The following is a 15,040-nucleotide window of genomic DNA, read 5'->3' as shown; positions in this document are numbered from 1 at the left end:
CAAAAGAAGTAGAAAAGCTTATATTTCCATCTGAGCAAAATGGAAAAGCACCACATTCTACCAGGTGTCTTTTTCTATTATGGATGAGGAAGCCAGGGCTGAGAGGGATCTGGTCATTTGCCCAAGATCACACATTTAATAAGTGAGTTTGCCCATTTGCTGTATTAAATGTATATCTTATATATCTTATTCCTTTTTATACTGAATATATTCTGCATGTGTGAGTAAATTTCCTATCAAGCCATTAGATTGTTCTAATCTAAATCATCAGTTAAAGAAAAATCAGTGTAACATTCAGGACTGACATGGTTTCCATTCACAAATAACGTTTTTGTCCTGAACAGATAAACTAAGTTGATATTATGAGTTCCTTCCCCAACATATATTAAAAATGGATTTTTCAAAAGCCTAATTTTTTAGTAAGAGATTTTTCTTCAACCACGGTTAGTGTTTCAAATGTATCATTTTAGTGATTAACTCTCTTTTAGCATCTATCCATTTTGCCCCTAAGATCCCTTCCAGCTCTGAATGTTTATGATTGTAAACAAATCCAGCCTAGCTTGCTTTTTAGGTTGGGTAGGCCAAGAGCTGGACTCCAAGTCTCCTGCCTCCTGGTTATGTGGCCAGCTGACTACCTTGCTCCTTGGCAGTAATCTTATATGCCAACCAGATGGCTCTCAAACGGGGCTTTCTAATCAGCTCCACTCTGCCTGGGAATATGAGAGGACGATTATGTTGCTCAGTGTTCATGAAGCAGTAGAGTGAATGCTTGATGGTCGAACAGAACTGAGGAATCTGAACTCCGGGAAGCCTCTGATTCTTACACATGAGCTTTCTCCCTTCTATCCATCAGCATCTATGTAAGATATGGGAAAGGACTATATACTTGATGGCAAGTAAACTTTGGGGTTACCCCAAAAAGACGTGGAGGCAGAAGGGAAATGTGAACCATGTGGTTTTCAACAGAGAAAAGGTGGTAAGTGACTTAGGGCTTCGAGGGAGGCTCCGGTGGACCACGTTCTGCCCCACTGGAATCCAACTCAGACTCTCCCACAGGAATATCAACACGTCTCACCATCATTTTGATGTCACTACCTCTGACTTTAGCAACAGAATTGTGCCTGCTTTTATGTCTCAGTGGATCTATAATATGGCACTAATAAAGACCTTGTGAGCACATGGAGACCAAGAGCATTCCTGTATCCCTAGTCACACATTCATTTGTGGCCAGGACTGCTTGCCACTTCCCAAATGGAGAGCAAGTACAACAACAAGGTTTTACTAGATCCCGCACTGGCAAAACACATATTTGGCAAGATGGTGGAGTTTCTTCTTTCTAGAGAGACCGGCAAGTAGGGTGAAGAGGGAGGGTAGGGATGCAAATAAAAGGGAAAGAGGAAGAATTCCTACAGATAAAAGCTACCCTGTGTGAGAATCCTCTCCTGGTAGGAGAGTCCTCTCCTCTCCAAGACTCAACCCCGGGGAACAAAGTCATTTGCTTTTTCTTCTCTTAGATAAATGACGCAGCTCAGGGAGGCCATAACGGTGCACCTCATCTCACCAGAGCAGCTTAACAAACCAGCGAATCTGCATTTCCTTCGACTGAAGATAAAAACAGAATGTGTTTATTGTATTGAATTATCTATCTTTATTCCTATCTCTGGCTTGCTTCCTGCAAGATTTGTGTATCTCCCATGGCACCTAGAGCATTGTCTGGTGTGGTGGAGAGGCCTCCTGTGGGTATGCTCTTCACTGACCAACACCAAACTGAGAGACCTTTCTCTGCTCCCACAACTACCAGTGGAACTTTAGCTTTGTCTCATGAAGCTACTTCCTAAAATAGAACTTGCTCCATGAACTAAGGAGTGGAACTGGAGGCTGAAAATACCTATAGAAGTCTTTCAAGTACTTAATCACTTGTTTACCAAGGGGAGCCACAAGTTGTCTGGCAATCAGACCACAGGTTTTGTTTAAATCAGTCCCTCCTAGAACAGGGAAAGGGGAGACAGGAATAAGAGTGGTCTGACAGTAACCCAACTGTCTCCAAAATGTGCCTCAGTGTTTCCTCGGCCCCCTGTGTTGGAGCACGTTTCATAGAACTATACGATGGGCAAGGCACTTTGCAGGATGCCATCTCAACCCTTTTTTGAGGTGAAGAAAATCAGGTTCAAAGACAGTATTATGTCTGAAGACCCCAAGCAACTAGGATAAAAGCCCTATTCCTTACTTTCTAGAATTCTGCTCTTTGTAATGCAACAGACTGGCTCAATTAATAAAAAAAATTCCAAGCTCTCATGCAAATAGGTACTTAATAAATGGTTATAGAATAAGCGAATTAATGAATAGATTTAGAAAGAGGGCTTACCACTTTTTTCTTAATTCCTCTTGGAAGAGAATGTTACAGTATACTTGTTTAAATTTGTTTAAGCTCAACTAAATATAATTTTAAGCAAAATAGTACATGTTGACCAAAATATCACCTGAGACCAAGTGCCACTTCGTATATCAGAGTAGTTGTCTTGATTGCTATTTAAGTCAATCAGATTAAGTTTAACCAGCCAAAGTCGCCTTTATCTTATTTGGTTTGCAAAAGAAATCTCATGAGTTAGCATGAACAGCTAAAAATAAGTTGCAGGTTTCATTTTCCGTTGTTCAGTATGGTTTTGAAACCAAAAGGTGCAAAGCTAGGAGATTCACCAACGCCTACTGAAGATCAACAATTCAAACTGTCACCTCTCTAGCCCACTGCCCTGATCTACAGTCCACGGCCAGGCCCAGGAAAGGTGCACCAGGGTCCTTCTCACCGTGGTCCCTTAACATTAGTTACCCTAATAACACATGGCAGGAAATTGGGGGCTGAGGCCAGTCCTGAGGGACAGTGGCTTATGTGCAAGTGTCTTGTCATATCCGGACAGGATGCCACGTAATCAGCCCCATACACTCAACTTCAGTCTTCAGTGATGCTACGGGCCTCTCTGTAAAGCAAGAGAGTAAATAATGCTGGACTTTCAGTAAAGAGGGGTCCCTCAAGGTAGTGGCACAGCAATTGCCCATGGCCTTGTGTAATTCCATACCATAAACCCAGGCGGCCCAAGTTCGGTTTAATTTCAAAACTCTTTCCGTGGCCCAATCTGGCAAGAAGGTGTTTGACAGAGGCATAAATGCTTCAAAGAGAAGGCAGCCATCTCCTGCTGCAGCATTCAGCTGTGGCACAAGGCTCCAGAGAGCAGTGTGGCTGCAAGCAAGCCCTCAGCTGAATGAGATTGAAAGGGGGCAAGGAAGGGTTAATCTCCTTCCATTAGAGGAGGGGCCATTTGGCGAAGGTGAAGAGAATAAACTGTATGAAGAGCAAAGAAGACAAAGAGCCATTCCAGAAAAGAAATCACAGTGCAGGGGTGAGAAGGATGATTTGTCCTAGATTTTCACCGGGAGACCATTTCTTAGATCTCTGAGTCTTTACCTTGCTTTGAAGTTACAAGTCTCAGGGAGGGGGAAGGGGGCATATTCACACTCAGCGCTGGAATACTTGAGCTTTGATTCCATCTGAGAAGGGCTGTCTCTGAAAAGCAGAGGTCGAGGCCACAGAAGCCTACTCATAAATTAGAAAGTGGCAAAATAAACAATAGGAGTTGCTCATAAAAGAGAGGCCGGCGGCTGAAGCCCCCTTTCTTGGGGTGGGGAACACCCCCCCCCCATTTTTTCGACCTTAAAGTTTTTAGAAGTTGCTTTTAATGACATTTTTGGTAATAGTTTAAGAGTCACAAAAAGTTGCAAAAATAGGACAGTAACTATGTAACTTCATCCAGCTTCCCCCAAGGATAGTGTCTCACACTAGTATAGCACCTTGTCAAAACAGAGAACTGACATTGGTGTAATACTATTAACTCAGGTGCAGACCTTTCTTGGGTTTCACCAGTTTTTGCCTGCTCTGTGTGTGGGTGTGTGTAGTTCTATGTAATCTTATCACACATATAGATTGGAGTAGCCATCACCACAACTAAGATAGAGAACTATTCCATCACCACAAAGAAATCCTATGCTAACCCTCTCAGGGTCACACCTTCCTCCAGCAATAACCTCTGGCCCTGGTCTATTCTCAATCAGTATAATCAGTATGTAACCCTCTGAGATTGGCTTTCTTTCACCCAGCATAATGCCCTTAGATCCATTCAAGTTGTAGGTAAAGAGTGTGTGCCTTTCTCTTGCTGCATAGAATTCCATGGTATGGATGTACCACAATTTTGTTATCCATTCTCTCCTTGAGGGACATCTGGCTGGTTTCCTGGTTTAAGGTATTCGAAATAAAACTGCTATGAGTATTGATATATGGCCTTTTGCGTGAGCATAAGTTTTCATTTCTCCTGTGTAAACACCCAGGGGTGGGACCATATGGCAAATGTACGTTTAACTCTATAAGGAACTGTCAAACTCTTTTCCAGAGCAGCTGCACCATTTATGTTCCCACCAGCAGCACATAAGCAGTCCAGTCCCATATGCTGGCAAGCAAATCCTTGCCAGCATATGGGAACATCAGTATTTGTCATTTTAGCCATTCTGATAGATGTGTATGGGATTCCTTTTGCTGATCCAGTCAAGATGGCAGTCAAGTGGGGGAGGCCTTCAGAGCTTAGGTGGGTGGCTTCAGATATCTCTCACTGTTCCAGCTATCCTAATGCTTATCTATACAGCAGTTTGAGCTGTCTGGCATTTCAATGATGGAAAACAGGGCTCTTCATACTGGGTGAGTCTTTAGATTTGACAAGTTGCTCCTGACTACATTAGTGGGACATCACCAACTGGGGATGCTGGGCTTCTCTGAGGCAGTACATCTTGGCCCAACAGGCAGACTTGATACTAGTGGCACTCTCCCAAGGTAATATGAAAGCCATGATATGACGGCCATGGAGCAGAGACAAAATTTGCCTGGGTCAGGGTTGTCCAGCAACTTTGGCCAGAGACTGTGTGAATGCTTTTTATTCTGAAAGTTAGCTACTTATTAACAAAGTGTGCAGGGAATGGACATGGAGTCAGCATAGACAGGGAAAAGTGGGATTACCAGTGGCGCCTTGTCAGATCACAGGCTCCACTGAACACTTTCTGCTCTTGGGCTTCCTACCCTGTTTATCATCTACGATTCACCAGCAGCAATGTGGACACCTTGTTTGGATGTCACAGAACTCCAGCGTGTACTCCTGGGGGTTAGATCTGGATGCATTGCTTTCACCACCACATGGACCTTCTTGGCCTACCAGGTCTTGTCAGTAATTAGAACTCTAAGTATTGCAAGGTGCCTACCAATCCCAAGTTGTAAAGGATGCCAGGGAGATGGGCTTTGCATAGAGCCAACATCATAGCGATGGCCTGAACTGCCTCAGGCATGTCTGGAAAGTCACTCTCCATCTCCTGTGCCCCTGATTGAAGGGAGGTTGTGGACCTTCCCAGAATCCATACTCATCATGTCCCTGGATCTATGAGTTTGGACCAGAAGGCCAAGAATCAGGAGAGCAGTGATCCTACATGGGAACAGCCAAGAGATAATGAAGACTGCACAGAGGCAGTGAAGCTTAGTGATTATAGGCAAATTCCCTGGTGCTAAGCATATATAATGGGTGCAGCAGAGGTACACTTTTGGGTTCTGGCTCTTGTGCTTCACCTGGTGCAGTCACAAGAGAAAGATGTGGGCTTCGGCATGGAGGAACCTAAGTGGTCATTTATAGAACCTGAAATGAACAAGAACTAGGGACCATCAGGATCAGGAGCTGAGCAGTACGTGAGGGCTGAACTTGAAAGTAGATGATATAAGGGAGGCCCTCTAGAAGTTGGGGTGCTAGAATGAGGAAGGGCAGCCATATGCCATCAGGTGGCCAACAGGTATAGTCTGATGGGCTTGAATAGAGTTATGCCAACAAAATGGCTGGTCACACTTCCTCTTAAAAGGTAGTAAAAAAAATTTTTTTTAAAATTTTTATTTATTTATGATAGTCACAGAGAGAGAGAGAGAGGCAGAGACACAGGCAGAGGGAGAAGCAGGCTCCATGCACCGGGAGCCCGATGTGGGATTCGATCCTGGGTCTCCAGGATCGCGCCCTGGGCCAAAGGCAGGTGCTAAACCGCTGTGCCACCCAGGGTCCCCCCCCCCAAAAAAAATTAAATTTGGTTGTTGTTTGTTTACTATGTTCTCTGTTATAACACAATGCTCCCAATTTCCCAATTTTAGAGGCCTCTTCTCTTCCACTGCCCCTTCTTTGGCCAGGTGCTCCTATTTCCCTGCTGTCGGAAGGCAGTCTGGTGGACAGCACCTCTCAGATTTAAAGAGGCAGGTGCAGCTGGGGCAGGTAACTCCCCAGACTATGAAGTTATGCAATGGGACTCCATCTTTGAGGGTGAATCATACAGGTTCCCTCTAGTTCTGGCTTTGTCTTTTTTTCAGCTAATGCCTACTCTCCCCTAATTCTGATCCCAATATGAGTCTTTGCTCTCTTGCCTTCTGACTCTGGACCCTCTCTCCTACTCTGCTCTTGTTCATGGATCTGCATGACTGCCCCATGTCCTCCTTGGTCCTGCTTCAGTGGTACCACCTCAGGGCTTAGGGCACATGGTGATCTGGGTTCATTAGGTGACCAAAATGGGCATGTGGGCCCCTCATGGGGTCTGGGCTGCCCACACACATCCTGAGATATAGCCCTGCCCATCAGAAGGCAGACAGAAGTTTCCTGGCTGAGGCAGAGTCTCACCTGAGGGGTCTGTCTTCCCATTGGTGCCTTGTCTCTGCTACCTCAAGGTTGGGTGGGTCTGGGCCCTTTGTCTACTCGAGTTGTAGTTTTACCTCTGCCACTAAATCTCTCTGGATAACCACCTGGAAATAAATGAATCATTCTCGGTCTCTGTTATCTCATATTTACAGTTAAGGTTTCCTGATTCCCATTTGACAATCTTTCAACTATCTCATACCATGATTAAGGAAAAATCTAAAATTCAGAGGCCAAAAAAGAGCTTTTACATTAAATTCTGGTTTAGATATACTATCTCAGGGTTCCCTGTTTTCTGCCTAATAAGTGTTTGCTGAAATGAATGTTTATTGCATTGAATGCAGCATATCGACAGTTCTCAGGTTTTAATGTGCATAAGGAATAGGAAGGTGTATATATTTTTTAATATTTTATTTATTTATTAATGAAAGAGACACACACACACACACACACACACACACACAGAGAGAGGCAGAGACACAGGCAGAGGGAGAAGCAGGCTCCACACAGGGAGCCCAATGTGGGACTTGATTCCAGGACCCCAGGATCACTCCCTACGCTGAAGGCAGGCGCTCAACTGCTGAGCCACCCAGGTGTCCTTAGGAAGGTATATTAAAAAGCATATTCTTAGGCCCCCTGATCAGCACTTCTGATGCCACTGGAGCCTAGGAGCATGTGTTTAAACATAAGAAACCGAAGGGAATTTAGGTTTTTAAATAGACAGTGGTGCCTTTCTGGAGGCTAATTTACCATTGTGCATTAGAAACTTTAAAAACAGGTCATTTGACCTACTAATTCAATTCTAGGAATTTTTCCTAAGATGTCCACAAAGATTTATCAACAAGAATGTTGACAGATTGGTAACAGTAGAGCACTACAGGCAATCAAAATGCCCATAAAAAAAAAAAAGAATGGATAAATTAAGATATATAAGTGCAATGGAAATACAGCCGTTAAAAATCAAATTTTCATAGGCCATTTAGTGACTTGGAAAAATGTTGACAACATAATGTTAAGTGGGGTGAGAAAAAGCATATAAAATTATTACAAGTAATTTGTGTGTGTGTGTGTGTGTATACATACATATATATGAAAAATTGGAAAGAAATGCGTCAAAATGTCAATACAGAATTGTTGTTTAGTTGTTGGATTATTGGAGACTGTTGTTTTCTCCTTGATATTTTTCTGTATTCTCTAGATTTTGTATAGTAGCTAGTTATGACCCTTTATATTTAAAAACAATGATAGAAATATTTTAAAAGACACACAAAGGAATTTGCCTCATGTAGAGTGAAAACAGAGGGCAGAGAGGTCTCTTAGGAGTCCAGGCCAGTTGTGGCCCGGCTGCTGTAGTATGATTCAGACTCACTCTGGTGCCCAGGGTGAATTTCAAGCTACATTCTCTTTTGTGAAGTACCTTGGTGTAGGGTTGACGCCAAGGAATTTGGGTCAGTGAGAAAGTCCTTTCTTTTTTTTTTAATTTTTTTTTTTTATTATTTATTTATGATAGTCATACAGAGAGAGAGAGAGAGAGGCAGAGACACAGGCAGAGGGAGAAGCAGGCTCCATGCACCGGGAGCCTGATGTGGGATTCGATCCCGGGTCTCCAGGATCGCGCCCTGGGCCAAAGGCAGGCGCCAAACCGCTGCGCCACCCAGGGATCCCGAGAAAGTCCTTTCACTAGATACTACTTTCCTGCTATATTCAAAGATAACAGACTATAGGATCTGGTACATGGAGAAGAGCTCATAGTTTAAATGACACCTTCTTTACTACTGTTGGGCTGAACTCATGCTTGTTGACTCTGTATAATCCCCTACCCCATAACACCAAGTAGATTGACTGCACTCAGGATTAGGGGCTTTTGGACAGGTGATGGGACTCCATTCTCATTTGGGAGACACTACCCGAGGTCAGTGCTTCTGTGACGTGGTTTCAAAGCCTCCATTACCCAATGCACTGGAAGCCCCCTAGAATGCCAGGAAATAGCATTTTTTTTGGTGGTTTTTTTTTTGGCAGAGAGATGGCTCAAATCCATCCTCTCTCACATATTTCAGTGACCCCCCAGAATATTAGAATATCAAACCTCTCAGAATATTAGAAGACCCTCGGTTAGGCCTATGGCCTACAGTCAAACCTTTCCAAATTACCTTGGAAATTTTACAAGACATGTTGTGTCTAGTTAAGGAGCAGTACTAAGGAACTCAGATGAAAGTCAATTTAGAAAGACAAAAAAATTGGGGTGCCTGGGTGGCTCAGTTAGTTAAGCAGCTGCCTTCAGCTCGGATCATGATCACCAGTGGGGATTGAGCCCCGCTTCTGGCTCTCTGCTCAGCAGGGAGCTTGTGCTCTCTCTCTCTCAAATAAATAAATAAAATCCTTTTAAAAAAAGACAAAAAAATTTTAAATGATGATACTTACAATAGCAATACCACTACCAAAAGCTAAAACACCAATACTGATCATAATTATAATTCTTTTCATCAGTACCTTGACTTGCCATACATTGTTCTAAGTGGCCCAAACCATTTCACATATATTACTTTATTTATCCTGATAGAACCTCAGTTTTACATCCTTTAAAAATACCATTTTGGAGGAGGGAGGAAGCTTTCAAGTTCTGATGAAAAGCAGAGGCTTCTTGAGTTAAAAACAAAACCGTGAAGTCTTCACGTATGGTGTTTTCCAACTTTGTTCTTGACAAGAAATCGGGGGATTTCAGCATGAGAAATTACAAAGCCCTATTACCGTGAATTCTTAGCTTTGGTGAATATGACGTGGCCTTATTGCAAAATCCTCTAAAGGGAGTAAAAGAACATTCATAAATGCTGACCCAGAGTAAGAAGGGGGCTTGCACTTCCGTGCTATGAAAACAATAAAACTCCTGGGATTAAAAATAACCAACTGGTCTAGGCACTGCCTATGTCAGCCTGCTGTGCTCAGTTCATGTCTGCACATCACAGATCAATAGGTCCAGGCAAGCTCTTTAGGTGACCTAAGCTTCGAAAAGACTGTGGTGCCCCCAATGTTAACTATACCCCACACAAGGAATTAAAATGTTTTTAAATAATAAAAGATTAAAGTTAAGGAAGCTCAAGAAAGGTCAAATTTTTCCCATGATGTCTACTTTGACACTTTTTTGATAATGTTGAAGATCAAAATATTTACAAAGTGTATACTTGGTGCATCTGTGATGTCACCCAGCATGCTGTACCACTGTACCAACGTGTGGAGGAATCGTGCTGACAGTATCGAAATTCTGATTTGGTGATTCCACACCCCTCCTTGCCACGCTATCAACATAGCCAGACATTGGAAATCAGGAGGTTCACCCTAGCCTACTGCTCCACACACATCCTCATACGTCAGTTCCTAAATACTTAGTGCCTTGAGGAGTCGTTATCACATGGGAATTGAAATTAACAAACTATGTCTACCAAGTCTCCCAAGTGAATGGACCCTGACGCCTTTCCTCCTCGACAATGGGCTTTAGCCTTGCCCATCCTCGCAGACTCCATTAGACTGGGAATTCCGGCAACATATCATCCCTTCTTGGCTCTAGCCTTTGAAAACTAGCACTTGTTGTCAACTCACTCCTTTGGGTGCACTCTGCTAAGCAGACTCTGTATTCCTCCATTCAGTTTGGTCCTGTCTTTAGCTTCCTCTTACAAGCTCTCAGTTCTGGAGACGCTTCCAGGACCAACCAAGGCACAGCAAATGAACTTTTAGAGGTTAAAGCATTTTTGCAACCAATCAACTTCTTCTAGTCCACGCCAATTCCTGAGGGAGGTAGGCAGAGGCAAGGCAGCAGTAATAGGAGGCTAGGCCAGGCACCAGGTTCCGTAAGGGCCCAAGAGGCTGTGTCAAATTGGCCGTAGCTGGCCTTGCCACACAATGGACAATGTGTGTTCTTCAGGATGTGGGTGGGGGTGCCATAAATGTCAAGTCCAGGGGTAAAATTCAATCAGAAACCAGAGCGTCTAGCCAGATATCGACAACAAAACTAGAGAACTAGCTTGGGCAAAGACTGTAGCCCATTTTTAGCATATGTGCTACTGAAGCAAGCACATGTGGTCCATTTTTTTATTGGAGGTCCATTTTTTTAAAATTATGATGCCTTAGGGGCATCATAATGCACCCACCATATGGTTTCTGATATTTACCAGCAGGGGAATTCTGCACTAAGACCAACAATGGTGAAAAGGCTACATAAAATATAAAAGTAGTTCAGAGTTCTCCAAACAGGGGTTACGGCCTTACCACTCATTATTTCAGCACATGTTTTGAAACTTTTCCTGAAAAGAAAAGGCTAGAACTATGTATCAAATCCTTAGGGTTGCACTAATCTCTCCAGCTGAGCCTTTTTAATCTACTTTTAAATGTTTCTCTAATAACTTGGTTTGAAGATGTTATTTTAGGGATTCTACTCCCACCCCCTGCCCCAAAAACACACAATATTAAAATGTGACAAGATCTGGAGTAGATCAGACAGGGTAGCTTCTCAAAGCTTCCAGCAGCAGACAGAACCATGAGCTAAAGAAACCACGAGCTTTCCAAGAGACTACTGGGGCTCAGAGTTGGGGGAAGAGAATTCTACTGGACAATTCCAACTAGCATGACTAGACTCAAAACCAGGAAACATGGATCCCTGGGTGGCTCAGCGGTTTAGCGCCTCCTTCAGCCCAGGGTGTGATCCTGGAGCCCCGGGATCTGTACCACGTCAGGCTCCCTGCATGGAGCCTGCTTCTCCCTCTGCTTCTCCCTCTGCCTGTGTCTCTGCTCCCGCTCCTCTCTGTCTGTCTCTCATGAATAAAAACAAAAACAAAAACAAAAAACCAGGAAACAAAGTCAAAATGGTCCTAGACCAAAAGACCCTGGAGAGGAAAATAAGGGGAAGAATACCCTTCCCTCTGTACTGGCCGTTGGCTGCATGGTAGTGTTCACACAAAAGCTCAAGTTTTCAGGGCACCTGGGTGGCTCAGTGGTTGAGCCTTTGGCTTGGGTCATGATCCCGGGGTCCCAAGATCGAGTCCCCAGTCAGGCTTCCTGGACGGAGCCTGCATCTCCCTCTGCGTATGTCTCTGCCTCTCTGTGCGTGTCTCATGAATAAATAAACGAAATCTTAAAAAAAAAAGAAAAAAGAAAAAAAAAAAAGCTCAAGGTTGGAAAGAACAGAGGCATCTTGAAAGAATCTCACCTACTGTTCATTGCCCATCTGGCTAGATGTTACCTAAGACAGTTGGTCAGAGAATACTAAATATCTGGTAAGTTTTTGCTTCTCCCACCGATTCATTCTGCTCTCTTATCCTTAAGCAACTCTAAGTGCTTTATTATGCTGTGCCAGAAAGGACTACCTCATACCCAGCAACTCTCCAGAGCCATCGCTGGAGAAGTGGCTGCCTCCCCAGGGACTACATTTCCCAGACCCCTTTGCAGTTAGATGTGATCATGTGACTGAGTTTTAGTCAACAGAATGTGAATAGAAGTGTTGTACATCCCTTCTAGGGATGGTCTGTGAAAACATCCCATGTGTACTTTTTCACACTCTTTTTCTCTTCCAGTGGGGAGTGGAGACAGTCCAGGTGACCTTGAAAACCACATGCTGTAGAAGGTGGCGATTCTTTCAATCTATAGCTCTGAATGAATGTTGAAAGAGAGTTTTGCCCCACTACACTCTGTTACATGAGCAAGAAATAAATTTCTGTTGTGTTTGAGCCATTATGCATTTTTCAGTCCATTACAGCCATTAGCTTATCCTAACTCTTACATGTTCTTTTGGAGATAGCTGGGATTTTTTTGTGTGTGGAAGTTCCATGCCTTCTCCCCTTTCCTTAAATTTTACTATAAACCAAGAGAGTAGAATTAGCAAATTTAAATTTAAGCAGCCATCAGGGGCAAATGACACTCACCAGATTAGTGGTCACAGCATTCAGATCTTACAGCCAGAAGAGTAGTTTAGCAGTGTCTCACTTCAAGACAACCTGATAGGTTAAAATAGAACAAAAAGTAAATGTGAGATGTACAAAACAAATACATTAGAACTACAAAACAAATCTATAGTTACTTTCTAAAGGGTATTGTCAGATTATGAAGGAATTTGCCAATGTTTTCCAGTATATGACAAACTTCCCTATTGCCTTGAAAAAAAAAAGATTTATTTTTTTAATACATTCCCCCTCCAAATATTATAAAATATAATGAACAATTCTACTCTGCTAAGTGAGCTACAGAAAGACTTGGTGCCGACTCAGGGGATGACACTGGAGGCTAGGAACACTGGGTATGATTTCTATTCTATGTACTCTGCCGTTGTTATTATGTATTATGTATTAAACTTTTCTCTCGGGAACTTAGCTTTCTTGGTCAGGAACATTCAGAGCTTGTAAAATTATAGGCTATGCAAAGACTTAACTTTTTTAGGTGGTGTTAAAACAGACATCAGAGATACGTTATATCAGTCTTTGTGTTTAATATCATTCCAGATGCAATGGCCCAAGTAGGAATTAAAGTAAGCTCTCTATAAACACAGTGATGAAACAATGGAGGTGCGCGCACCAGAACAATCAGAGGCAACCAGAAACATGCTCTGTAAAGGTGGCAGGTTGTGGATGTTTTCTTACCAGAGCTGCCATCTTTTACCAGTTAAGTGCAAAAATACTATTTGACGGCATAGGGAACATGTTTGCCTAGAACAGCGTTTTTTTGTGTGTCTGATTACTCGATTTAAGATCCAGGAAGCAAACAGTTCAGAACTCTGAACAAACATTCTGGCAGTCCAAAACAGAGCACTAGGGCGGGAGGAGGAAGAGGAGACAAAACAAGAGGGTTGACGGGGAAGGCAGGACTTGCGCCATCTTCCATAGAGTTTCAGCCTATATATGTGTGTACATATATGCATACACACACACACACATATATATATATATATTTTTTTTTTTTTTTTGAGAGGAAATGCACTCTTGTCTGGTCCCGTGAGAAGAGAGAGATCAGATAAAATCCCTTTGGTACTAAATTTGAAAGGTCTCCCAAATGCATCCCCACTCCCTCCCTCTGGGCTGGGGCCTGCCAAGCCGCAGGTGTCAGGAAACAAGATGGCGCCCCACAGTGTAGGGCGCTGAGTGAGGGGGGCCAGGGGTGGGCCTTCACTTACTCGGAGATGCTGGCTCCTCTGAAACCCAGACGCTGCCAACTCCCTGGGCTCAAGAGTTATAACCGCTTTCTTGCTCTGGGTTCTTCACTTCTTGTTGAGATCAGCTCCAAATATTTTTCTGATGATGTCACTCATTCTGACTTCCTACATTTTGAAAGTTGATCTACAAGCGAAACCTTCCATGAGGCTAAAAAAAAAAAAAAAAGAAGAAGAAGAAAAGAAAGGTGTGCGGTGAGGAGATGGAGAGGAGGAGGAGGAGAGGCAGTTGCCTCCCTATTTTGAGATTTGCTGCAGCTGCGAGTGCCACTCCCCAGCCAGTTTCCTGGCTGCAGAGGGAGGCCAGTGGCCCGGCGTGGGTGACGTCAGGGCCAGGCCTGAGTCATCGCCAGCGGCCTGGCTGCCCTGCCACTCGGAAGGGGACAAAAGGAACCTTTGATGTCCAGAGGCCCTCCTCTCAGCACACTCGCCTGTACTGAACAGCAAGCCAGGAGAACATTCCTGCTGTCTCCCCACCCCCAGCCGCCCTTCCTACTTCCGGAACAGTCCCAGGCAGATTCAGCAAGGCCTCCCCCAGGGACGTCACCCTCCTGCATGGCAGAGGCCTGGTCACTCTCTGTCAAAGAGAGAAGCAGAAGAGGGTGTTTCTCTGGGGATTTCTCACCTCTCCCTCTGGCATCCCCCTATCTCCTTGTGGTGCTGCCTTACCCAGGGAGTCAAGTGGTACTAAAAGTTGTGTGCAAAGATGGAAGTGTTCTCATCACATCCTGGGGGCAGTACTCAGTGGTCAGTGCCTTTCTGCAATGGCCCTGGGCCTCAGCTCCTTGCTCCATGAGTCCCAGTGTGTGACCTTGCACCTCCTAGATTTAAGAGGGCACTGTTCTTTAAGAGCGGTATTTATATCCCAGTGCCGGTATGGGACTCAGTAAATACATGATGAATGTATTTTGATATATTTAGATGATCATTTTAAAATAAAATAATAAAAAATATATGCTAAATACTTGCAGTGTATGGTTGAGCCTCTGTGCTATGTGCTTTAAAATGATTATTTCATTTATTACTATTGTGACAAAGCTATGAGGTGAGGTACTGTTATTATTCCCAAATCTATAGATGAGAAAATGGATGCTCAGGGATTAGA

The 15,040-nt window shown here is 43.7% G+C and overlaps 1 protein-coding gene across 7 annotated transcripts in view; it reads right to left on the bottom strand.

The window, feature by feature from the left end:
* ZBTB38 (zinc finger and BTB domain containing 38) overlaps nucleotides 1-15,040 on the bottom strand; it is a 130,407-nt gene that overhangs the window by 65,125 nt on the left and 50,242 nt on the right. For 4 of the 7 annotated variants that reach the window (XM_041733717.1, XM_041733715.1, XM_041733729.1 and 1 more), the window contains exons 1-2: nucleotides 13,900-14,356; nucleotides 12,659-12,730 (exon numbers count right to left, since the gene is read on the bottom strand). The gene's annotated coding sequence lies outside the window, so the exon portion shown is untranslated. Of the gene's footprint in view, nucleotides 1-12,658; nucleotides 12,731-13,899; nucleotides 14,357-15,040 lie in introns of those variants that run through there. The other 3 variants (XM_041733718.1, XM_041733720.1, XM_041733727.1) reach the window with 2 other exon arrangements.

This window comes from Vulpes lagopus, chromosome 19 (assembly GCF_018345385.1).
Source record: "Vulpes lagopus strain Blue_001 chromosome 19, ASM1834538v1, whole genome shotgun sequence".
Lineage (NCBI taxonomy): Eukaryota > Metazoa > Chordata > Mammalia > Carnivora > Canidae > Vulpes > Vulpes lagopus.
Note: the sequence above shows the minus strand (reverse complement) of the source record. Positions and strands in the feature narration are given on the sequence as shown.